The sequence below is a fragment of the Scyliorhinus torazame genome, chromosome 5 (genome assembly GCF_047496885.1).
Source record: "Scyliorhinus torazame isolate Kashiwa2021f chromosome 5, sScyTor2.1, whole genome shotgun sequence".
Taxonomy (NCBI): Eukaryota; Metazoa; Chordata; class Chondrichthyes; order Carcharhiniformes; family Scyliorhinidae; genus Scyliorhinus; species Scyliorhinus torazame.
Genome location: NC_092711.1, coordinates 104285634 through 104312415, shown reverse-complemented (window position 1 = coordinate 104312415; position 26782 = coordinate 104285634). Strand labels below are relative to the sequence as shown.

At 46.8% G+C, this 26782-nt stretch overlaps 2 long non-coding RNA genes and 2 other non-coding genes across 5 annotated transcripts; 3 read left to right on the top strand and 1 right to left on the bottom strand.

Annotated features, from left to right (window-relative positions):
* Window positions 1–251: 251 nt before the first annotated feature.
* LOC140419311 (uncharacterized) lies at window positions 252–12182 on the top strand. Of its 2 annotated transcripts, none has more exons than XR_011945688.1 (3): window positions 252–343; window positions 1089–1195; window positions 7580–12182. It is a non-coding gene; the product is annotated as an uncharacterized lncRNA (long non-coding RNA). The 2 variants fall into 2 exon arrangements; XR_011945689.1 differs by having other exon boundaries at window positions 307–387.
* A 6816-nt stretch (window positions 12183–18998) lies between these two features.
* Window positions 18999–25331, bottom strand: LOC140419310 (uncharacterized). The gene is made up of 2 exons (XR_011945687.1): window positions 24885–25331; window positions 18999–23192 (listed from the first exon to the last, which is right to left on the bottom strand). It is a non-coding gene; the product is annotated as an uncharacterized lncRNA (long non-coding RNA).
* trnav-uac (transfer RNA valine (anticodon UAC)) lies at window positions 21730–21802 on the top strand. Its single transcript has one exon. It is a non-coding gene; the product is annotated as a tRNA-Val (tRNA).
* Window positions 21894–21966, top strand: trnah-aug (transfer RNA histidin (anticodon AUG)). The gene has a single exon. It is a non-coding gene; the product is annotated as a tRNA-His (tRNA).
* Window positions 25332–26782: the final 1451 nt, after the last annotated feature.

Here is a 26782-nt window from a genome sequence, read left to right as displayed (position 1 = left end):
AAGTGTTTCCAAATCCTCCCACCCACCGCCTGACACTGACTCCGCTTTTCCAGGACAAAGGACTCTCTCCTCGAGGCCAACACTGGAATTGCGCATGCTCCAAACTCCGTCCCCGCGCCTGCGCACAGTTGTCTAGCTCCAGCATGCGCCACTTCACAATGCCCGGGAAGTGATTGGCGGCAGCTCTGGACCAAGAGAGAGAGGGGGCGGGTTGGAGGACCGACCGAGAGCGGCTGGTCTTCCAACCAATCAAAGTGAATGAGGGGCGGAGCCGTTGTGATTGAAGCATGCGCAGTGTGGGTAATGGCGACGGAGAAGAGCTGTGTTTTCAGATCTGAAATCTGTGAGAGGCATTTAACAATATGGAGGGAGCGAGAGACCGCGGGGGTGGGCGGAAACGTTGTGTAAAGTTGTTGCAATCGCAAACCTCGGAAATGTTTACGGGACCCCGTTTGTACCGGGCGGGGCTGCAGCTCCTCAGTTCGGCTCGGGTTAACGGCCGCCATCTTTATTGGATGTGCATTAGGGCGCATGCGCGTTTGTCATCTTTGTGGGGGGAGGAGCTTGTTCCCCATTGTTCAGAATGGAGACAACTTGTCCATCAAATTGGATTAGTCTTTGAGTCCCAATGTCTTATTGATGATGCAAAGCGGTGGCAGAGATGGAAAGAAAAGGAATCAAATCCTGCTCTCCGGATTTCACTGTCTTATTAGACATTCTGTCCCATGTGTCCAAAGCTCTGCGGCTCTGTTCAGCCACATGAAGACCCAGGGCAGAAACTCGCAATCCTGAGTCAACATCACACTCAAATCAGGGGACTGCTGAGGACAAGAGGGACAGTTTGCAGGCGGGGGGGGTGGTGGTCGGGGGGGGCGGTGCATGAGCTATCATCCTGGACCAGGGAGCAGGAGGGGAGAATGTAGTGAATTTCTATCCTGGACAGATGGTGATTAATTTTGTAAACTCCTTTTACAGGGGATTAGTAGGGGAGGATTTACACACAGCAAACTCAAACCAGGAGAAACGTTTATCTTTCCTGAATTTCATTTCTGGACTGACGGTGATGCCTTTGTAAACTTCTTTCACAGAGACTTAGAAAGGGATTCGCAGACAGGAAACTCACAACCAATCCTCACATCAAATTCTAGCAGCACCATTCGAGTTATCAGGACCTGGAGTTTATCGACCTTTGTGTGTGAGCATTGAGTTCAGATCATTATCACTCACTGTGTAAAATTTCTTCCTCATATCTCCCCAGTAGATCTTGCTCATGATCATAAATCTGTGTCCCATAATCCTTTTACAATCTGCTAATGAATAGCTTTTCTTTATCTTTTGCTGGGTTTGCTGTTGTCATGTTGTCATTTCCGGTGCCTGGGTCGCTGCCGGGTGGTCCGTCCAGATTTCACTCCATCTTTGTGTATTTGTAGTGGTTGAATCAGTTTGGACCAGTCCATTTTCGGATCCAGTTCACAATTGAAATAAACTCTTCCAAAATTAATTGATTTGTATCCAGGTCTGGGATGGATCCCAACAATTTTTTCACAAATGCCACATAATAATAATCCTTGTTATTGCCACATTCTTTATTATTAGCACGGCAATGAAGTTACTGTGAAAATCCCCTGGTTGCCACACTATGGCCCCTGTCTGGTACACTGAGGGAGAATTCAGAATGTCCAATTCACCTGATGAGCACATGTTTCGGGACTGTGGGAGGAAACCGGAGCACCGGAGGAAACCCACACAAACACAGGGAGAACGTGCAAACTCCGCACAGACAGTGACACAAGCCGGGAATCGAACCTGAGTCCCTGCCGCTGTTAAGCAACAGTGCTAACCACTGAGCTACCGTGATGCCCATCGTCTCAGTTAGGGGCATAGACATTCAGCAGTACCACCAATGTATCTGCCAATGACCCACTGACCACCACGTATCTCACATTAGTATCCACAACGATCCTGGTGACCGAAAGAGGAATCTGTTTATTGATTAGAATTGCAGCACCTTGAGCCCTTTGTCAAAGCCCGAGTGAAACACTTTGCTCACCCCTCCGCAGTCTGCTCTATTTTTTAAAATATCGATTTAGAGTACCCAATTATTTTTTCCAATTAAGGGGCAATTTAGTGCAGCCAATCCACCTACCCTGCACATCTTTGGGCTGTGGGGGAGAAGCCCACGCAGACACGGTGAGAATGCGCAAACTCCACACAGACAGTGATGTGGGGCCGGGTTCGCACCTGGGACCTCGGCGCTGTGGGATAGCAATGCTAACCACTGCGCTACTGTGCAGCCCTGGTCTGATCTCGAACCCACAAGTTCACTGGAACACTCTCACTCGAGTCGAGTGTGAGTGTATCGTTTTTTTTTCAGTCATACTCATCTTGAAAATATTTTCCTACAGACAAACATTTCTTCTTCTACATTCACAGGCCAATGATATTCAGGTCCTGATGAATGGAGTGACTCTTGTTAAATCTTTGATGTGAATTCGATTTGAGTTTCCATCTATAAATGCTTCCCTTGTAATATCCTGTAAAAGGAGTTTACAAAAGTCATCACTAGGGGCAGGTACGGTGGCTCAGTGGTTAGCCGAGGACCCGGGTTAGATCCCAGCCCCAGGTCACTGTCCATATGGAGTTTGCACATTGTCCCCGTGTCTGTGTGGGTCTCACCCCCACAATCCAAAAAGATGTGCAGTGTAGGTGAATTGGCTTCGCTAAAATGACACCTGAATTGGGGGGAAAAATGAATTGGATACTCTTTTTAAAAAATATATTTTTATTCTCCTTTATCATATTTTCTTCCAAATTTACACCCACCAACAATAAGCAGTAACGAAGACAATATCAATCCCCAAATCAACAATAACAATCTCATCCTCCCACCAAACCCCCAAACAGCATCCCGCATGTTAGAGAACAAAAAGGAATTAGGAATCAACCATAGTCACCATTATCACATACAGACCCCCTCCTCCCAACACCCCCCGCCCCCCTCCATAATGTTCGATGTTATCCAATTCTTGAAAGTGCATAATGAATAATGCCCATGAATTGTAGAACCCCACCATCCTTCCCCTCAGTTCAAACTTAACATTCTCAAGAGTCAGGAATTGCAGCAGTCCCCCCGCCACGGCACAGGGTGGAGAGGTTGATCTGAACCCCAACAGGATCCGCCTTCGGGGATCAACGAGGCTCCCGAGGGCCCGGGTCCAGTTTCACGTGCACCACTTTAGAGATTACCCTAAAAACCTCCTTCCAGTAATCCTCCAGCTTTGGTCAGGATACCAAAACATATGAATGTGATTTCCCCCCCCCCCCCCCCCCCCCCCCCCCCCCCCCCGCAACATTCACACACATCTTCTACCCCCTCAAACAGCCAGCTCATCCTTGCCCTCGTGAGCTGCACTCTGTATACCACCTTTAGCTGTATCAGCCCCAACGTCATGCACGGGGTGGAGGCGTTCACCCTCCGGAGCACCTCACACCAGAAACCCTCCTCCATACCCTCTCCCAAGTCTTCCTCCCACTTTACTTTGATCTCTTCTAGTGGTGCCTTCTCCTCTTCCAAAATAGCCCCGTAAACTGCCGACACTACCCCCTTCTCCAGTCCCCCTGTCGTCAGCACCTCTTCTAGCAATGTGGAGGCCGGCTCCACCTGGAAACTCTGTATCTTGTTCCTGCCAAAATCGCGAACCTGCATGTATCAAAACATTTCCCCCTGCTCCAGCCCATACTTTGCTCCCAGCTCCTTCAATCCTGAAAACCGACCCCCAAGAAACAAATCTTTTAGTGTCTTAATCCCCTTCTCCTCCCATTTCTGAAAATTTCCATCCCACTTCCCTGGCTCAAATCTGGTTCCCCCAAATCGGCATTTCCCTTGACCCTGCCCCCAACCCGAAGTGTTGGCGAAACTGCTTCCAAATTCTCAATGAAGCTATTATTACCGGACTCCCTGAGTATTTCCCCGGGGCCATCGGGAGCAACGCTGTTGTTAGCGCCTTCAATCCCGACCCCCGACACAAACGTTCCTCCATTCTGACCCACTGGGAATCAACCCCTCAGACCCAGCTCCGTACCTTCTCCACATTCGCCGGCCAGTAATAATACATCAGGTTCAGAAGACCCAAACCCCCTGCCTGCCTTTCCCTCTGTAGCAGCACCTTTCTAACTCTGGCCACTTTCCCTCCCCATATGAACAATGTAATTATTCCGTAAAACTCTCCAAAAAATGCCTTTGGCAGGAAAATCGGCAGGCATGGAAAATAAACAGAAATCGCGGCAACTCGTTCATTTTAACCGCCTGTACCCGACCCTCCAGTGACAGAACCCCCCCCCCCAATCCCGAGCACCATGCACCCCCAGATATCTAAAGTGAGACCCTGCCTTACGGAATGCCAACCCCCCCACCCCTGCCCACACCCCCGGCTGAAACACCACAAAATGCTCACTCTTGTCTGGATTTAATTTGTACCCCGAGAAAGACCCAAACACCCGAAGCAGCTCCAATATTCCCCCTCTTGACACACTCGGTTGCGACACATATAATAACAAGTTGTCGGCATACAAGGGCACCCTATGCTCTATTCACCCCCCTGCACAATCCCTTTCCATACCCCCAAATCTCTTAACGCGATGGCCAACGGCTCAGTCGCGAGTGCAAACAGCAGGGGGACATAGGACATCCCTGCCTAGTCCCACGGTGGAGAGAAAAGTATCTCGAGCTGATGTTTGTTGTGCGGACACTAGCCCCGGCTCCTTATACAGTAGCTTTACCCAGTCCACAAATCGTGGACCAATCCCAAACCGCTCCAGAACTGCTATCAAGTGCCCCCATTCTACTCGGTCAAATGCTTTCTCGGCGTCCACTGCCACAACCACCTCTGTTTCCTTCCCCTCCGCCGGTGCCATAACCACGTTCAATAGCCTCCTAACGTTTGAAAAGAGCTGCCTCCCTCTCACAAACCCCGTTTGATCTTCACCTATCACCTTCAGGGTGCACTCCTCCTGCCTACCTGCCAGTACCTTCGCTAATACCTTTGAGTTCACGTTTAAAAGTGATATGGGCCGAAACAACCCACACTCCGTCGGATCCTTACCTTTTAAAAAAATCTAGAGTACCCAATTCATTTTTTCCAATTAAGGGGCAATTTAGCGTGTTCGATCCACCAACCCTGCACATCTTTGGCTTGTGGGGGCGAAACCCACGCAAACACAGGGAGAATGTGCAAACTCCACACTGACAGTGACCCAGTGCCGAGATCGAATCATGGACCTCGGCGCCGTGAGACTGCAGTGCTACCACTGCGCCACCGTGCTGCCCTGGATCCTTTTCTTTTTTAAGCAACTATGCCTGCCCCAAAGTTTGTGGTAACACCTCCTTGCCTATCGCCTCCTCAAACATCCCCACCATCAGGGGTACCAGCTTATCCTTGAAGTTTTTATAATATTCCACCGGAAACCCATCTGGCCCTGCCACCTTCCCCGACTGCATCCTCCCAATCGCATCTTTTATCTCCTGCTCCACTATCACTCCTTCTAATGTCGCCCTGTCCCCCTCCCCTAACCTCGGGTACTCCAACCCATCTTGAAATTCCTGCATCTCCCGGTCTCCCCCAGGTGGCTCTGACCTGTACAACCTCTCATAGAATTCCTCAAAGACCTTGTTAATCTGATCCGGACCCACCAACTTCCCTGCCCTGTCCCTCACCTGAACAATTTCCCTTGCCGCCGCCTCCCTCTGAAGCTGACCCGTTATATACGCCCTGCCATCTCTCCGTGCTCGTAAATTGCCCCCTTGCTCGCCTCAGTTGGCGCACCACCTTCCTGGTAGATAGTCGGTCAAAGCTCGCCTGTAGTTCCTTCCTCTTTTTCAATTTCGCTGAGTCCGCATCTTCAGCATAACTCCTATCTACCTCCAACATCTCATCTATTACCCTCTGCCACTCCAACCTCTCCTCTTTCTTCACCCTGCACCTTAAACAAGATCACCTCACCCCTCACCACCGCCTTTAGAACCTACCAGACAACTGCCTTTGACACCTCAGGAATTGGGTACTCTAAATGTATTTTTTTTTTATTATTAAAAAAACCCCAAAAGCCATCACTGTCAGTCCAGGATAGAAATTCTGAACAGACAATTCGAGTTTCTCTCGAAATGTTTTACCCATCCCACACACTCTCCCTCCTCCCTGGGCTGAAATCCAAACCCATCTCACCACCTGCACCATTTCTTTCCTCCACTCCCAGTTTTTTCCCTCCCTCTCCTCTGCCTGGGTTCAGTTCTGCAGCTCCTGTCTGCAGACTGACAATAAAACCAATGGGTCTTATTGGGGGTTTGGGGCCTCCAGCGGGTGTTTGTGAATCCTCCCTGCCCATCTGCCAGGGTTTCCTTCCTTGCCAGAGATCAGAGTCCTCATTGATGATTTGAGCCCAAACTGGAACCACGCTAAATTGCTCAATTCGGAAAAAACAAATTTGTGAATGTTCGCGGCTCCACAAAGTGTTTCCCTCTCCTCTCCCCCATCTCCTTAACAGGTTGACGCATTTATTTGACGAAAAGAATGGTTTCTGGTGGCATGGTGGTACAGCGGTTAGCATTGCTGGCTCACGGCGCCAAGGACCCGGGTTTGATCCCGGCCCCGGGTCACTGTCCGCGTGGAGTTCGCACATTCTCCCTGTATCTGCGTGGGTCTCACCCCCACAAACCAAAGATGTGCAGGGTAGGTGGATAAGGATGGATTCGCCAGGAGATGGCTGACATTTCAGGGGACATTAAATTAATAATGGACAGAGATATATGTCATGTGTTGTTACATGGTACAGATTGGATATATTATTTACGGTTCTGTAATACAGTAAATATTATTATTTCTCGTCTTGTAATATAAGACTGTAGCTACGTTATAGATTTCCAGTCATCTCTTCCCTCACAGGGTTGTTAGTCTTTGGCTTTCTCTTCCACAGGGACCAGTTGTATCTGGGGGATCATTGAATATATTGAAGCACAAGTTGGACAGATATTTTATTGACAATGGAGTTAAGGGTTATGGGGAATAGGTAGGAAAATAGAGTGAAAGCTGAGATGAGGAGGGATTTTTTCACTTGAGGATGTGGTGAAGTTTTGGAATTTTCTACCCCAGAGGAATGTGAAGCCTCAGTCATCAGGTATGTTCAAGACAAATATTGATAGTTTTCTAGATATTGAAGATATCGAGGGATAGGGGTTTGTGTGGGAAATGGTGCTGAGGTAGATCGGCCAAGGATCTCATTGAATGGTTGAGCAGACTCAGTGGGCCGAATGGCCTACTCTTGCTCCTATTCTAATCTCTGTGTCCTGGTCAGGAAGCAGTGAGCTGAGCTTGGATCTGTCAATCAACATGAATCAGCACCTTCAGGAGAATTGGGAGGGTGAATATTAGATACAGCAGAGTGAGAATGGAGGGAGATTGTGTGGGACGGAGATTTACAGCTTTTGGAGAACGAGAGAGGAAATAATGTTCCACAGGAACTAGAATTGTCTGTTCTGAATTTCTATCCTGTACTAACTGATAACTTTTATAAATTGTTTTCAAAGGATATTGGAAGAGGAGGAATTATAGACAGAAATCTCAAACATCACATCTTGATGTGACAAACTCACTCGATTCCTCCTTATCTGAATATCATCGGGCTCTGAATATCATCGGCGAGAAGGAGAAATGTTTGTCCGATCTGTCGGCTTCAAAAGATTTTAAATGTGAATGCGACTGGAATAGCACCAAGACCCACATAACACACACCCGAGTGAGAGTGTTCCAGTGAACTGACTGTGGAAAGAGCTTCAACTAGTTACACAGCCTGAAAAAACATCACGCCATTTACAGTGAGGAGAGACAGTGCACATGTTCTGTGTGTCGACAAGGCTTCCACTGACTGTCCAACCTTGAGACACAAGGAGACGCAAAACATGGAGAAACCGTGGAAATGTGGGGACTGTGGGAAGGGATTCAGAGTCCCGTCTAAGCTGGAGATTCATCGACGCATTCACACTGGGGCGAAGCCGTTCACCTGCTTTCAGTGTGAGAAGGGATTCGCTCAGTTATCCATCCTGCAGACACACCAGCGAGTTCACACCGGGGAGAGGCCATTCACCTGCTCTCAGTGTGGGAATGGTTTCACTCGGTTATCCAGTCTGCAGACACACCAGCGAGTTCACACTGGGGAGAGGCCATTCCCCTGCTCTCAGTGCGGGAAAGGATTCACTCAGTCATCCGACCTGCAGAAACACCAGCGAGTTCACACTGGGGAGAGGCCGTTCACCTGCTCTCAGTGTGGGAAGGGATTCTCTTGGTTATCCAATCTGCAGAAACATCAACGAGTTCACATTGGGGAGACGTCATTCACCTGCTCTCAGTGTGGGAAAAAAATTCAGTGATTTATTCAGCCTGGAGACACACCAGCGAGTTCACACTGGGGAGAAGCCGTTCACCTGCTCTCAGTGTGGGAAGGGATTTATTGATTCATCCATCCTGCGGAAACACCAGCGAGTTCACACTGGGGAAAAGCCATTCTCCTGCTCCCTCTGTGGGAGTGGATTCACACAGTTATCCAGTCTGCAGACACATCAGCGAGTTCACACTGGGGAGAGACCGTTCACCTGCTCCCTCTGTGGGAGTGGATTCACACAGTTATCCAGTCTGCAGACACATCAGCGAGTTCACACTGGGGAGAGGCCATTCACCTGCTCTTAGTGTGGGAAGGGATTACATAGAAACATAGAAAATAGGAGCAGGAAGAGGCCATTTGGCCCTTCGCGCCTGCTCTGCCATTCATTATGATCATGGCTTATCATCCAACTTAATAGCTTAATCCCGATTTCCCAACTATGTCCTTTGATTCCCTTCGCTCTAAGTGCTATATCTAACTGTTTCCTGAAAACATACAATGTATTGGCCTCAACTATTTCCTGTGGTAACAAATTCCACAGACTCACCACTCTCTGGTTGAAGAAATTTCTCCTCAATTCTGTCCTAAATGGTCTCCCCCGTATCCTCAGACTGCGACCTCTGGTTCTGTACACTCCCGCCATCAGGAAAATCTTTCCTGCATCTACCTTGTCAAGTCTTGTTAGAATATTATAGGATTCTATGAGCTCGCCCCCATTCTTCTGAACTCCAGCGAGTACAATTCTAACTGATTCAATCTCTTATACGTCAGTCCCACCATCCCACAAATCAGTTTGGTAAACATTTGCTGCACTGCCTCGAGAGCAAGAACATCCTTCCTCAGATAAGGAGACCAAACTGCACACAACATTCTTATTGTACTCTAATCCGCTCGCAATGAAGGCGAGCATATCATTTGCCTTCTTTCCCGCCTGCTGTTTACCTTCAGTGACGTGTACGAGGATACCCAGGTCTCGTTGCACATTGCCCTCTCCTAATTTATGACCATTCAGTTAAGTCTACCTTCTTGCTACCAAACTGGATTACCTCGCATTTCTCCAAATGATACTGTATCTGCCATTCGTTTGCCCACTCACTTGACTTGTCCAAATCACACTGACGGATCTCTGCATCCTCCTCACAGCTCACCCTCCCAAGCAACTTGTGAAATCTCCAAATTTGCAGATATTGCATTTTTTTCCCTCATCTAAATCGTCAATATATAAGGTGGCGAAGTGGTTAGCACTGCTGTCTCACAGAGCTGAGGACCAGTGTTCAATCCTGGCCCCAGGTCACTGTCCGTGTGGTGACATGTTCTCCAAGTGTCTGCGTGGGTGTCACCCCCATAACTCAAAGATGCTTTCCTCTGCGCGATCCTCTCGGTTTGCCTTCTGCAGTCACACCAGGGAGTTAATACTGGGGAGAGGCTGTTCACCTGCTCTGAATGTGCGAAGGGATTTTGTAATTCATCACACTTTCTGAGACACTAGCAAGTTCACAACTGATTACAGGGATTGGATTCTGCTTTTATTGTTTCTGTCCTCAAGTACATCCAGGACTGCAATTTGTTCTTTCTGTTGGTCAATGGGGATGGTCAGAGGGTATCTTTTTGCTGGACTGGCCGGTCTCATCGCTTCGTCTCCAGTGGTCTGATTTTCTCTGATCCTTCTTGCGAATATCTGGTTTCACATTTCACAAGGATCAAAGTGTGAAAGGGTGTTTGGAGGTTCGAAGATGTTTCATTCCCATTTTGGTTTGGAAACCCCTAAAATCATGCCACATTGCCATGAAGATGGGCTGTGGTGGTTACATGGTTCTTTTATTTAATTTATCTTGGTGCTTCTCACAGAAGAAAATTATTAGGGTATGAGCAGTAGGTTATCTGAGGTGCACTGGGAAACTACATTAAATAGTATGGTGGGAGACAGGCAATCACTAATATTTAAGGAATTATTCCAGATTTACACGGGGATCGGTTAGCTCAGTTGGCTGGATGGCTGGTTTGTGCTGAGTGACACAAACGGCACAGGTTAAATTCCCATACCGACTGAGAGTAGCCGTGGTCTGTGTCAGTATTTATGCTCCACATGATCTTCCACCCACCCCTCTACATCTCCCCCATCAGCATCTCCTTCTATTCCTTTCTCCCTCATGTATGTATTTAGCTTTACGTTCAATGTATTCCTGCTGTTCGCCTCAACCACTCGCTGTGGTAACTAGTTCCACATTCTCACCACTCGCAGGGTAGAGGTTTCTACTGAAATTCCTATTGGATTATTAAATCCCTTCATAATCTTGAAAGACTTCCATTAGGTCACCATCGGTCTTCTCTTTTCCAGAAAAAAGCAGCCCCAGCCTTTCCCGAATGTTAAATGCTCTCAGTTCTGTATATTATGAATCTTTGTTGCACCTTATCCAGTGCCTCTATTTCCCTTTTCGAAATGGAAATCACCAATGTTGACAGTGCTCCCAGTGTAAGCTAACCATCGTTCTAATCAAGTTGGGCATTTCCATCGTGCTTTTCAATTCTATCCCTCTGGAATGGAACCCTATATATGGGCCCCACACTTTAGGAAAGTTGTGAAATTCTTAGACACGGTGTAGAGGACATTTACGAGAATGGCACCAGAGATGAGGGACTCCAGTTGGTTGGAGTGACTGGAGCAGCTGAATTTCTCTCCTGAGATCACAGCATCTGGAGGGTGGGGAATCGGGCCATTCAGCCCTTTGGGACCGTGTTGGCTCTCTGTGGAACAAGCCAGTCTGTCCATTTACGTTCTATCCCTGAATCCCTGTCGGTTTATTTCTCTCAGTGCCTGTCCAATTTCCGATTGAAATCCTTCCACCATCTCAGCATCTCCAACCTCATAGGCAGTAGGTTCCAGGTTGTTTCCACTCCCTTTACATGTACACAAGGCTGCTAGAGCACAGAGGAGTCTGTTTGGCAATTTTTCCCATGCCAGCTCTTTGTACAGCGACTCATTTAATCCCAGAGTTCGACTATTTTGTTTTATTTTTCAGAATGCAACAAATTCCCTTATGGAAGTTACAGTCCAATGCGATTCCAGCACCATTTATAGACAGTGCATTCCGAATCACAACAACTCGCTGTATTTTACTACAAATAATTGTGTATATGGTGCACCTGGAGTTTCACAGAGTATTCAAAATGGTGTCAACTACGTGGTTATTACACAAAATTAAGACCCAATCTTTATCAATGACTTTGGTGAGGACACCAAGTGTAATATATCCGGGTTTGCGGACAATTAGAACAAATGTACGTTTCTATAAAACCTCTCACGACCACTGGACCTCCGAAAGTGTTTTGAAGCCAATGGAGTATTTTTGAAATATATTCACTGTTGTAATGTAGGAAGTTGCAAGTACGCATATGTAATCACATTTAGTTTTAAAATTGATACTTTCATAGTGTATTCACTGTCATTAGTAACAAGGTCAAGGAAGCCCTTTTATACCTCTAACATGTGGCTTCCTGCAGCCATTGAACCTTCTGTACCTTTTCAATATTAACTATGTATTGATTTCATCGCAAAAAACAATAATTAAGTTTACGTTTATTCAGTGGTGAACATTGATTATCATTAGTGAATTGGTGTATTCGGTAATTATTTTGTAAAGACTAGATCTTTATTTTTAAAAATAACATCATCAACCAAAATGTTTCCAGAAACTGCAGAACTATCAGAATTTGTTTGAAAAAATAAATTACTTGATACTTTTGAGAAGTTACGAGATGTGGTGATAAGCCTGTATATATTACATGTATTCGGCAGTGTAACCTCCCATGAGGTGATGTCAGATATCAGTCAGGTGACATCTGGCTACCAGCAGAAGGTTGTAAGGAGTACACAAGGACAGTCGCACATAAGGATAGTTACATGATAGTCTAATGCAACTCTGTGATAACCTGGGCTGTATAGCATTCTGATCATTACCTTACCACGTGTACATTAATAAATCATTGTTCCGGCTAAGTCACCAGCAGTTCTGCAGAATCATTGCAAGACAGGCAGACAGTGCAGGGATTCCTCGTGGCCATTTCCCTTCAAAACAAGTATACCATTTTGGATGCTGTTGGGGGGGATGACCTACCGGGGGAAGGCCATAGCGGCCAGGTCTCTTGCACTGAGTCTGGCTCTGGGGCTCAGAAGGGAAGGGGGAGAATAGAAAAGCAAAGTAGTCGGAGATTCAATGGTTAGGGGAATAGATAAGAGATTCTGTGGTCGCGAGCGAGACTCCCGGAAGGTATGTTGCCTCCCGGGTGCCAGGGCTGTCTCGGATCGTGTCTTCAGGATCCTTAAGGGGGAGGGGGAGCAGCCAGAAGTCGTGGTGCACATTGGTACCAACAGCGTAGGTAGGAAAAGGGGTGTTGAGGTAAAAAACAAGTTTAGGGAGTTAGGCTGGAAGTTAAAAGCCAGGACAGACAGAGTTGTCATCTCTGGTTTGTTGCCGGTGCCACGTGATAGCGAGGCTAGGAATAGGGAGAGAGTGCAGTTGAACACGTGGCTGCAGGAATGGTGTAGGAGGGAGGGCTTCAGGTATTTGGATAATTGGAGCGCATTCTGGGGAAGGTGGGACCTGTACAAGCAGGACGGGTTGCATCTGAACCAGAGGGGCACCAATATCCTGGGAGGGAGGTTTTCTAGTACTCTTCGGGAGGGTTTAAACTAATTTTGGCAGGGGAATGTGTTGCTCGTTTTAGCCTTAGTTTATTTATTCTTATTCTGTCACCTTTGCTCATGAGTCGCCAGGTATCTTTCTGATACCGCCACGTGGTTCAAGTCCAAGTAATGATTAATAATGCAACACACCGCTTAGTAAGAGTTAAATCAACGCTCATTTATTATATACAGCAATTAATACTTATACAATAATCCTACTTCTAGACTACTACCTACCACTAAAGGCCAATACTTAACTTTGGAAATGGCCCACCAGGTCAGGGAAACGAATGGTCTTTCGAATTGGTTCTGAGCCTGCGAGATTCAAAAGCTGGTACAAGTCGATAGTCAGGAGCACCTATCTGGTAGCGATCGCTGGAGTAACACTTACAGTTTCTTGTAGAAGGGTCTCGCAGGTTGCGAGCAGGAAGAGAAGGGTCGATTTGAACTTGGCCCCTATTCTTATAGTCCCCAGGGGCTTCCCGCCTCTCGGGGTGGACCTCGTACCTGGTTCCAAGTGATTGAACTTGGTCCCAATCACTTGGTTCGATATTCTCCAATACTGGAGCGATTCCTTGATCGGGGGGGGGCGGTCATTTGCCTTTCTTTGTGTCAGCCCTGCTGGTGCCGAAAGATCTGGGTCAGCTTTCAATTGCTAATTTGTAGCAATTGTTCCCGGGGATGGCTGATTAAAATGCAGATGGCTGGGTTGTTGTGATGTTGATGGTGGCAGGTATCGGTCTGGACTGACGTCCCCAGAGGCGAATACACTGTTTTACCTGCAGCTGTCCTTTTGAGTCCTGTTTGCTGATTTTCCCATCAGCCTCTTTCATTCGCCATTTTAAATCGGGGTTTGACCATTCTAATCGGGAATCAGCCATTTTACGTGGCTACAAATGGGAACCGGGTTTGCAGTCCAGCAACTAAGGTAGCCGATATTCAGGACGCCAAAGGCTGTAGTGAGGCAGTGGGGAAGGGAACACTGACAAAGGAGAGTACTTGCAGGCACGGAGATGGATTGAAGTGTGTATACTTCCACGCAAGAAGCATCAGGAATAAGGTGGGTGAACTTAAGGCATGGATCGGTACTTGGGACTATGATGTGGTGGCCATCACGGAAACTTGGATAGAAGAGTGGCAGAAATGGTTGTTGGAGGTCCCTGGTTATAGATGTTTCAATAAGATTAGGGAGGGTGGTAAAAGAGGTGGGAGGGGGGGGGTGGCATTGTTAATTAAAGATAGTATAACAGCTGCAGAAAGGCAGTTTGAGGAGTATCTGCCTACTGAGGTAGGATGGGTTGAAGTCAGAAACAGGAAAGGAGCAGTCACCTTGTTAGGAGTTTTCTACAGGCCCCCCCAATAGTAGCAGAGATGTGGAGGAACAGATTGGGAAACAGATTTTAGAAAGGTCCAGAAGTCACAGGGTAGTAGTCATGGGTGACTTCAACTTCCCAAACATTGAGTGGAAACTCTTTAGATCAAATAGTTTGGATGGGGTGGTGTTTGAGCAGTGTGTCCAGGAAGCTTTTCTAACACAGTATGTGGATTGTCTGACCAGAGGGGAGGCCATATTGGATTTGGTACTTCGTAATGAACCAGGGCAAGTGATAGATTTGTTAGTGGGGGAGCATTTTGGAGATAGTGACCACAATTCTGTGACTTTCACTTTAGTAATGGAGAGGGATAGGTGCGTGCAACAGGGCAAGGTTGACAATTGGGGGAAGGGTAAATACCATGTTGTCAGACAAGAATTGAAGTGCATAAATTGGGAACATAGGCTGTCAGGGAAGGACACAAGTGAAATGTGGAACTTATTCAAGGAACAGGTACGACGTGTCCTTGATATGTATGTCCCTGTCAGGCAGGGAAGAGATGGCCGAGTGAGGGAACCATGGTTTGACAAGAGAGGTTGAATGTCTTGTTAAGAGGAAGAAGGAGACTTACGTAAGGCTGAGGAAACAAGGTTCAGACAGGGCGCTGAAGGGATACAAGATAGCCAGGAGGGAACTGAAGAAAGGGCTTAGGAGAGCTAAGAGAGGGCATGAACAATCTTTGGCGGGTAGGATCAAGGATAACCCCAAGGCCTTTTACACATATGTGAGAAATATGAGAATGACTAGAGCGAGGATAGGTCCGATCAAGGACAGTAGCGGGAGATTGTGTATTGAGTCTGAAGAGATAGGAGAGGTCTTGAACGAGTACTTTTCTTCTGTATTTACAAATGAGAGGGGCCATATTGTTGGAGAGGACAGTGTGAAACAGGCTGGTAAGCTCGAGGAAATACTTGTTCGGAAGGAAGATGTGTTGGGCATTTTGAAAAACTTGAGAATAGACAAGTCCCCGGGCCTAACGGGATATATCCAAGGATTCTATGGGAAGCAAGAGATGAAATTGCAGAGCCATTGGCAATAATCTTTCCGTCTTCACTGTCAACAGGGGTGGTACCAGGGGATTGGAGAGTGGCGAATGTCGTGCCCCTGTTCAAAAAAGGGACTAGGGTTAACCCTGGCAATTACAGGCCAGTTAATCTTACTTCGGTGGTAGGCAAAGTAATGGAAAGGGTACTGAAGGATAGGATTTCTGAGCATCTGGAAAGACACTGCTTGATTAGGGATAGTCAGCACGGATTTGTGAGGGGTAGGTCTTGCCTTACAAGTCTTATTGAATTCTTTGAGGAGGTGCCCAAGCATGTGGATGAAGGTAAAGCAGTGGATGTAGTGTACATGTATTTTAGTAACGCATTTGATAAGGTTCCCCATGGTAGGCTTCTGCACAAAGTAAGGAGGCATGGGATAGTGGGAAATTTGGCCAGTTGGATAATGAACTGGCTAACCGATAGAAGTCAGAGAGTGGTGGTGGATGGCAAATATTCAGCCTGGAGCCCAGTTACCAGTGGCGTACCGCAGGGATCAGTTCTGGGTCCTCTGCTGTTTGTGATTTTCATTAATGACTTGGATGAGGGACTTGAAGGGTGGGGCAGTAAATTTGCAGACGATACGAAGATTGGTGGAGTTGTGGATAGTGAGGAGGGCTGTTGTCGGCTGCAAAGAGACATAGATAGGATGCAGAGCTGGGCTGAGAAGTGGCAGATGGAGCTTAACCCTGAAAAGTGTGAGGGTGTCCATTTTGGAAGGACAAATATGAATGGGGAATACAGGGTTATCGGTAGAGTTCTTGGCAATGTGGAGGAGCAGAGAGATCTTGGGGTCTATGTTCATACATCTTTGAAAGTTGCCACTCAAGAGTGGATGGAGCTGTGAAGAAGGCCTATGGTGTGCTTGCGTTAATTAACAGAGGGATTGAATTTAAGAGCTGTGAGGTGATGATGCAGCTGTACAAAACTTTGGTACGGCCACATTTGGAATACGGTGTACAGTTCTGGTCGCCTCATTTTAGGAAGTACGTGGAAGCTTTGGAAAAGGTGCAAAGGAGATTTACCAGGATGTTGTCTGGAATGGAGAGTAGGTCTTACGAGGAAATGTTGAGGGTGGTAGGCCTTTTCTCATTAGAACGGAGAAGGATGAGGGGTGACTTGAGAGAGGTTTATAAGATGATCAGGGGAATAGATAGACAGTCAGAGACTTTTTCCCCAGGTGGAACAAACCATTACAAGGGGACATAAATTTAAAGTGAATGGTGGAAGATATAGGGGGGATGTCAGAGGTAAGTTCTTTACCCAGAGAGTAGTGGGAGCATGGAGTGCACTGCCTGTGGAAGTAGTTGAGTCGGAAACATTAGGGACCTTCAAGCAGCTATTGGATAGGTACATGGATTACGGTAGAATGATATAGTGTAGATTAATTTGTTCTTAGGGGCAGCACGGTGGCATTGTGGATAGCACAATTGCTTCACAGCTCCAGGGTCCCAGGTTCGATTCTGGCTTGGGTCACTGTCTGTGCGGAGTCTGCACGTTCTCCCTGTGTCTGCGTGGGTTTCCTCCGGGTGCTCCGGTTTCCTCCCACAGTCCAAAGATGTGCAGGTTAGTGGATTGGCCATGATAAATTGGTTTTGTGTCCAAAATTGCCCTTAGTGTTGGGTGGGGTTGCTGGGTTGTGGGGATAGGGTGGAGGTGTTGACCTTCGGTAGGGTGCTCTTTCCAGGAGCCGGTGCAGACTCGATGGGCCGGGTGGCCTCCTTCTGCCCTATAAATTCTATGATTCAAGTAAGGAGAGTTCTATGATAATCTATGATTAATCTAGGTCAAAGGTTTGGCACAACATCGTGGGCCGAAGGGCCTGTTCTGTGCTGTATTTTTCTATGTTCTAAGACAAGATCACAGGACACAACACAAGACACCTTGGGCGTGATTTTCCAAAATGGAGGCTGTTATAACCTGCCTACTTACGATTGGCTGGGGACTAATGACTATCCCACAATCCTATGGGAGTATGAACTTCCCCAATGAGGGGGGCGGAGAAACTCCTAGTATAAATAAGCTGGCCAGTTCAGGAACCAGAGGAAGGAGAAGGTAGCAAGGGAAGTTACTGCTACTGTTATGTATATATTGTTAGAGTAAATAAACGTTATTATTTTGTATCCTTAAAACTCGTGCTGGATTCTTCGTGGCCCTTACAAAAGAGGCTGAGTGTGAACGCCGTCGAGGTTCACGACGGCTCGAAACGGCTCCTATCCCAACCGATTCAGGGCCCGATAATGGGCTAGGAGCGACGCCGCGTCATTTACGCACGCCAGGCCTTGGCGCCACGTAAAGGCGGCGCCGCATAACTGGCGTCACCCGCACATGCGTGGTTGCCGTCCTCTCCGGGTCCGCCCTGCAAGAAGATGTCTGACGGATCTTGCGGGGCTGCGGAAGAAAGGAGGTCCTCCTTCAGAGAGGCCGGCCCGACGATCGGTGGGCACCGATCGCGGACCAGACCCCATTTGAGGCCCCCCCCCCCCCCCCCCCCCCGGTGCAGGTTCCCCCCGCAGGCCGCCCCCCCAGTGTTCCCGCCGGCAGCGACCAGGTGTGGACGGCGCCGGGGGGAACCCGCCGTTTTGGGCAGGCCGCTTGGCCCATCCGGGCCGGAGAATCGCAGGGGTACCGGTGAATCGCCATTTTGGCTGTCTCGGGCGATTCACTGTACCGTGCCGCGCAAAACGTGATTGTGCCAATCTGGCCGCTTCCGTGAATCGCGGGAGGGCGTCAGACCGGCATCGCGGGAAAATTTGGCGACCCAGGCAATTCTCCCAACCGACGCGAGAGCGGAGAATCGCGCCCCAGATTCTGCCATGGATGTGGGCTGGGCAGTGGGGTAATTGTATTCTTACTGCCTCCACGTGGCTCCAGATCTACAGCAATGTTGTGGTTTACCTTTTTTTAATAATCTTTGTCACAAGTAGGCTTACATTAACATTGCAATGAAGTTACTGTGAAGCGTCCCTAGTCACCATATTCCGGCGCCTGTGGGTACACAGAAGGAGAATTCAAAATGTCCAGATTATCTAACAATACATGTTTTCGGTACTTGTGAAAGGAAACCGGAGCACCCTGGGGAAACACGCAGACATGGGGAGCACGTGCAGACTCCGCACAGACAGTGACCGGAATCAAACCTGGGGCCATGGCGCTGTGAAGCAACAGTGCTAACCAGTGTGCTACCGTGCTGCCCTCTGTAAGTGCCCTCTGAAATAGCCTCACAAGACACGCAGTTCAAGGGCAATTGGAATGAGCAGTAAATGCTGGCCCAGCCAGTGACGCCCACCTCCCATGAATGAATAATTTTTAAGAAGGCTCACTGTTCAATCTGAAGATTAGTAAGAAACTGTCTCTTTGATTGGAATTGATTTATTGTCACGTGTACCGAGTACAGTGAAAAGTATTGTTCTGTGTACAGTCCAGACAGATTGTTCCATACATGAAAAAACAAAGTGCGGATCTTGGCAGTTTGCTCAGTTCATAAAAGATTTTAATGGCTTTGTAGACATAGATTAAGATTTTAATCACCGTCTGAAACATACCTAATGTGTGCTCATATATGTGTGCTCATATAGACAGACACTAACGATACTGTAACTGAATTGGAGGAAATGACAGAGATTTAACTGAATTACCTTTTTGAAAAAATGTGTCTTCATGATGGAGAAACAAGAAAAAACACTCAGGGAGATGGGGAAATCCAGGCTCAGTGCGGATTTGCTGTCACCTCCTTTCTTATACATGAACGGTATTTAGGCTGCAGAATGTTTCACACCAAAACACAGAGGGGTCAAATATAAGCAACACATAATTCTCAATTCACTTCAATTTAATGATATTTGACTTTGTTCAAAAGCTGACTGTGGTCAGACTGAACAAAGATTCATGGGATTTGTATTACCCAGTGACACGCTTTCTTTTTTTGGTCAGTCATGTTTGCAATTCAATGGTGTATATTTCAGAGTGAAGACTCGAGTTATTCAATTTGAAATGAAGTCATATGTAGCAAATAAATATACTGATATTAAGCATTGAATAATGAAACAAAGATGGTGGAAATTTCTGCAGGAAGATAAGAATGATGGATTAATGATTGAACAGAAAACATTGTTCCATTAGATATTTGCTTAACAAATGCTAAATTCAATACAAGCTTATCGCCGTGTAAATTGAGACCTCTGTTTTGAAGAAACAGCTGTCTTCTTGGAAGAAGTGATATGGCCTCTCAGCCTAACCATGAGAAGCTGCAGCAAGACAGTGCAGCTGAATGTTGCATAGGGCCTTTGGCTGTTGTACAGCCAACCGTTTCTGTAGAGTAGCAGTTATCACATTCGCCTCACACGTGAAAGGTCCCCGGTTCTAAACCCGGCAGAAACATTAAATTATTCTCATATAGTGTGAGAAAAGTTTGTTACTGAATTTCACCTGAATCTCGTATATTACATGATTATGAGATTTAGTCTCACTTCAGCCACAAAAATTCATTCAGCAAAGACTGAAGCACTGAACTTTCAAGACGCAAGGCGAAGAAAAAGGTTTTCCTATTTTGTCACAGTTCACATATTAGCAGTTTGTTCATCCACAACAGAATTTAATGGGTTTACAAATGCAGATGAACGTATTTAATCACCATCTCAAACATGTCTAAATGTACGATAAATGCAACTTACTGCAGATGCTTCATTCTGAAACAAAAACAGAAAATACTGGACAATCTCAGCAGGTCTGACAGCCTCTGTGGAGAGAGATGGCAGCTGATGTTTCGAGTCTGGGTGACTCTTTGTCAAAGCTGGAGAACTGGAAATGGGGTCAGATTTAGACAGTTGTGGGTGGGGAGGAGTATTGGGCAGCAATAGGTGGAGAATGACAAAAAATGATTGAGCAGAAAGAAAAAGGGAATGTAAATGAGTGTAATCAAGGCTCAGAAAGGTGCTGATGGTGGCGCATTAAGATATTAGGATGTATTAATGGCAGAACAAAGTAAGCGGTGAGTCAAAAGACAATTAGGAACAGAATTGCTCAAGTGCAATGAGCTGGGGGGAAGGGGGGGGCAATGGTGAGGGGAAAACAGATTAATGCAAGAACTGAAAATCAGTTGATAGAAATGAACATGTGGTGAAGGTGGAGGATAGAGTTCAGTCTGAAGTTCAACTCAAAGCTAAGTCCGCAAGGCTGTAACATGTCTAATCGGAGGATGAGGGGCTGTTCCTCGGCTTTGGGCTGGACTTCAGGGGAACATTGCAGCAGGCCAAGGTCGGACATGTGGACATGAGAGCAGGTCAGTGAGTTTAAATAGCAAGTGACAGGAGGGTCTGGGTCCAGCTTGTGGATGGAGCGAAGGTGTTTTGCAAAGCGGTCACCCAACCGACATTTAGTCTCTCCAATGTAGAGTAGACCGCATTGCAAGCAGCAAATGCAACAGGCCAGATTGAAGGATGTCTAATAGTAATGTGTACTCAAAAGGACAGACATAGACGATATGTAACTGAATTAGAGGAAATGCCAGAGATTTAACTGAATCACCTTTTTGAAAAAATGTGTCTTCATGATGGAGAAATAGGATAAGCCTCTCAGGTAGATGAGGAAATCCAGGCTCAGTGCGGATTTGCTGTCACCCCTCCTTTCTTATACATGAACGGTATTTAGGCCCCAGATATTTTGCAACAAAACACAGAGGGTCAAATATACGCAACGCATAATTCTCAATTCACTTGCATTTAATGATATTTGACTTTGTTTAAAATCTGACTGTGGTCAATCTCAACAAAGCACCATGGGATTTGTATTACCCAGTGAAAAGCTTTCTTTTGTTGGTCAGTCGTGTTTGCAATTCGATGTTGTATATTTCAGAGTTATTCAATTAAAAATGAAGACATATATAATAAGTAAATATACTGATGTTAAACATTGAATAACAAAACAAATATTGAGTAAAGTTGGTTGAATGTTTCTGTAGGAAGACAAGAGTGATGCATTAAAATTGAAGAGAAAACATTGTTCTGTTAAATATTTGCTGAACAAATACTAAAGTTGAACATAAGTACTATTTCTTATGGTCTTATAAGTTGAGACATTTGTTTTAAATAAACCGTTGCCTTCTTGTAATCAGTGACATGGCCTCTCAGCCGAACCATGAGAAGCTGCAGCAAGGCAGTTCAGTGAACGTGGCACAGGTCCGGTGGCTTCTGCATTGACAGCTGTTTCTGTAGTGTAGTGGTTATCACATTCGCCTTACATGCGAAAGGTCCCCGGTTCGAAACCGGGCAGAAACATCTCATACTTCTAGTTTAGTCCTTTGCTGAATATTACCTCAATCTCGTAAACGGTCATTGTGAAAGAGAACTAGCAAAAGCCATGAAGGGTGGGCCAGTGGCACAATGGATAACGCTTCTGACTATGAATCAGGAGATTCCAGGTTCGACTCCTGGCTGGCTCGGACTTCAGCGTTTTGGCGTCCGGTTTAGCTCAGTGGGTTGGACAGCTGGTTCTTGATGCAGAGCAAGGTCAACAGGGCATCGTCAATTCTTGTATTGGCTGAGGTTATTGATGAAAGCCCTGCCTTCTCAATCTTACCGCATCAGGTGGGATGTCTGAGTGAATCCTTTCCACATTCGGAGCAGGTGAAAGGTCTCCCAGAATGTGTGTACTTTGGTGTGTCAGTAGCGCTCGTCTGCTTTTGAAACTCTTCTCGCAGTCAGAACATTTGAAAGGTCTCTGATTAGTGTGAACCACTTGATGTTCAGTGAGGTGGGATAACCAAGAGAATTTCTTACCACACATAGAGCAGTCGAACGGTCTCTCCCCAGTGTGAATTCGCTGGTGTATCAGAAAGTCAGATGAATGAATGAATCCCTTCCCACACTCTGAACAGGTGTACGGCCTCTCCCCAGTGTGAGTACGTTGGTGAGTCAGTATCTGGTACCTGCTTTTAAAGCTTTTCTCACATTCAGAACATGTAAAAGGTCTCTGATCTGTGTGAACCAGTTGGTGTGCAGTGAGATGGGGTGACCGCGAGAATCCCTTCCTACACAGAAAGCAGGTGAATGGCCTCTCCCCAGTGTGAACTCGCTGGTGTGTCAGCAGGTGGGCTGACTGAATGAATTCCTTCCCACACTTTGAGCAGGTATACAGCCTTTCCCCAGTGTGAACTCAATGGTGTGTTCGAAGATCAGATGAATTAATGAATCCCTTCCCACATGTGGAACAGGTGAACAGCTTCTCAGTGTGAGTTTGTTGGTGTCTCAGAAGGTCGGATGACCGAGTGAATCCCTTCCCGCACATTGAGCAGGGAAATGGTCTCTCCACAATGTGAGTGTGTCGATGGTATTTCAGCCGTGACTGGTAATTGAATCCCTTTCCACAGTCTCCACATTTCCACGGTTTCTCCATGGTGTTCGCGCCCTTGTGTCTCTATCCAGGTTGGATGATCAGCTGAAGCCTCTTCCAACACAGAACGGTTTTTACTCGCTGTGAATGTTGCAATGTTTTTTTCAGGCTGTGTAATTGCTGGAACACTCTCACTTGGGTGTGTGTGTGTCCAGAGACAAACATTTTTCCTTCCACACCCAAAGGCCGGTAATATTTCTGTCCTGATGAGTTCAGTGGCTTTGACAGACCTCAATGAGACATATTTCCGTCTGAAAATCATGTCCTTCTGGTCCCCTGTAAAAGGAGTTACCAGTGTTAATATCAGTCCAGGATAGAAATTCAGAACAGATAATTCTAGTTTTTCCCCTCTCTCTTCTTTCAAATATGTGACCCAATCAAACGGTGGCACAATGGTCAGCAGTGCTGCCTCACAGCTCCAGGGACCCGGGTTCGATTTCAGCCTCAGGAGACTGTCTGTGTGGAATTTGCACTTTCTTCCCGTGTCTGTGTACATTGAGTCTCCTACCTACGCCCACGCCTCCATCCTATCCCCGTAACCCCACCTAACCTTTCTGGACACGAAGGGCAATTTATCATGGCCAATCCATCTAACCTGCACATCTTTGGACTGTGGGAGGAAACCAGAGCACCCGGAGGAAACACACACAGACACAGAGAGAACGTGCAGATTCCGCACAGACAGTGACCCAAGCCGGGAATCGAACCTGGGACCCTGGTGCTGTGAAGCAACTGCGCTAACCACTGTGCTACCGTGCTGCCCAAATCTGCATCCCAACCACCCCGATAACCTATCAGCCCATCATCGCTTTTAAATGGGCGACTCCTGATAATAATAATGATCATCTTTATTATTGTCACAAGTAGGCTTCCATTAACACTGCAATATAGTTACTGTGAAAAGCGCCTAATCGCCACACTCCGGCTCCTGTTCGGGCACACTGAGGGAGAATTCAGAATATCCAATTTATCGAACAGTACGTCTTTCGCGACTTGTAGGAGGAAACCAGTACACCCGGAGGAAACCCACGTAGACATGGGGGGGAACGCGTAGACTCTGCACAGACAGTGACCCAAGCCGAGAATAGAACCTGGGACCCTGGCACTGTGAAGCAACTGTGCTAACCACTGTGCATCGTGCCATCCTTATTTTTAAACAGTGATTGACGGGTTCCAGATTCTCCCTCAAGAAACATCCTCTCCACATCCACCCTGTCAAGACTCCTGAGGATCATATGTTTCAATCTATTCGCCTCTTATCCTTCGAAACTGCAGCCTAACAAACAAACATTTCTCCATCCACATTCAAAGGTTGATATTCTTCATTATTGCCAAAAGTAGGCTTTCATTAACACTGCAATGAAGTTACTGTGAAATTCCCCGAATCGCCACATGGTGATAAAGTAGCACAATGGTTAGCACTGTTGCATCACAGCTCCAGGATCTGAGGTTTGGTTCCTGGCTTGGTCACCACCTGTGCAGAGTCTGCACATTCTCCCCGTGTCTGCGTGGGTTTCCTCCGGGTGCTCCGGTTTTCTCCCACAATCCAAAGATGCGCAGGTTAGATGGATTAGCTGTGCTAAATTGCCCTTAGTGTCCAAAAAGGTGAAGTGGAGTTAAGAGAATAGGGTGGAGGTGTGGCCTTAAGCAGGGTGCGCTTTGCAAGGGCTGGTGCAGACTCAATGGGCCGAATGGCATCCTTCTGCACTCTATGATTCTATGATAACCTCACCTAACTTTTTGACACTAAGGGGAACTTTAGCACATGTTTGGACTTTATGTTAATATAATTGTTTAAACACACGAGTTAATTTGCCCTCATACATAATAATACAACAGCAAATTCTTTAGCTTCACCAATGTGATTGGTGTAATTAGTCTCAAAGTTAACCTGGAAAATTCATTAAAACTTTCAGTCATTCTGATATCTGAAATCATTGTCCAGGCAGAACAGACAAACCATTTTACCTTCCAATGATATTCAGGTCCTGATGAATCGAGTGACTCTGTCAGATGATGATGTGATGTTTGGTTTGAAGTTCCCGTGAGTAAATCCTCCTCTTTCTTAAGACGTTTCCAAAGGAATTTCACTCTCACTCCAGGAGAGAAATTCACAAGATTCTCTCTTCCGGCTTCCCATTCCTGGATGCCCGCGCATGCATCCTGATGCACATGGCCGGCGAACAAGATGGCGGCCACGCAGGCGCTCTGCTGCATATCGCCCCCGAAACACATGACAGCCATTAACAGGGGCCGATCAGAGAGAAAAACGCCGATGCGGCCGCCCCATTCGGTACAAACACCGAATTGTATCAAAAGTGCCGGAACCAATTTCTCACCCTGAGGAACGTAATGAAATAATGGCGGATAAGGCTACCCGGAATGCCAGGCGCGGATGAATACGCCCTATCTTCGTCACAGGAGCCAGAACGCGCAGGCGCCAGAATGTCCCGTACCCGGAAGTTCCGCCCCCCCCTCCCCGTGTGGAGCATGCGCGTTGCTGCTCCGGGCTGATCGCAGCCGCAGTGAGAGTGAGTGCGGCTCCCAGAGGCTGAATGAGAGCCGCAGGGAGCGGGGACAATGGTGAGAACCCAAACCCCCCAATAAGACCCATTGATTTTATTGTCAGTCTGCAGACAGGAGCTGGAGAACTGAACCCAGGCAGAGGAGAGGGAGGGAGAAAACTGGGAGTGGAGGAAATAAATGGTGCAGATGGTGAGATGGGTTTGCATTTCAGCCCAGGGAGGAGGGAGTGTGTGTGGGACATTTACAGCTTGGGGGGAACAAGAGGGAAAAATGTTCCAGACAAACTAGAATTGTCTGTTCAGAATTTCTGACCTGGATTGACAGTGATGACTTTTGTAAATTCCTTTTACAGGATATTGGAAGTGGAGGATTGGCCAACAGAAAACTCAAACCAAACATCACCTCGAAATCTGACAGTCACTCAATTCATTAAGAGCTCAATATCTTCAGTCTTTGAATTTGGAAGGAGAAGTGTTTGTTCTGTTTCAACAGTGTGACTGCAAAAGCACCGAGACCCACCCCCAATGAGAGTTTTCCAGTCCACTGACTGTGGAGAGAGTTTTAACCAGTTACACAGCCTCAAAAAAAGTATCACATCATTCACTGCAGGGAAAAATTAAATACTTGTGTGTGTGTGGACAAAGCTTCAACCGGGAGAGACCTAAAGACCCCTCACCATGGAGAAACTGTGGAAATGTGCGGACTGTAGGAAGGGATTCAGTTACCCATCACAACTGGAAGTTCATTGTCGCAGTCACACTGGGGAGAGACCGTTTATCTGCTCCATTTGTGGGAAGGGATTCACCCATTCATACAACCTTCTGACACACCAGCGAGTTCACACTAAGGGAGGCCATTCACCTGCCCTGTGTGTGGGAAGGGATTCACTCGGTCATTCCACATTATGACTCATCAACTTGTTCACACTTATAAGAGGCCATTTACATATCCTGACTGTGAGAAGAGTTTGAAATGTAAAAATGATCTGCTGACACATCAACGTATTCGCACTGGGGAGAGACCGTTCACCTGCTCCCTGTGTGGGAAAGGATTCATTCAGTCATCCCATCTGCAGACACATCAACTTGTTCACTCTGATAACACATTTTTTATTGTCCTGACTGTGAGAAAAGCTTTAAAAACGAAAAGGATTTACGAACACACCAATATGCTCACACTGCGGAGAGACCATTCACCTGCTCGTGTGTGGGAAAGGATTCAGCCGTCCATCTGCCGTACTGAACCACCAGAGAATTCACACTGGCGAGAGGCCATTCACCTGCTCTGACTGTGGAAAAGGATTCATTAATTCATTCAACCTTCTGATACACCAGCAACTT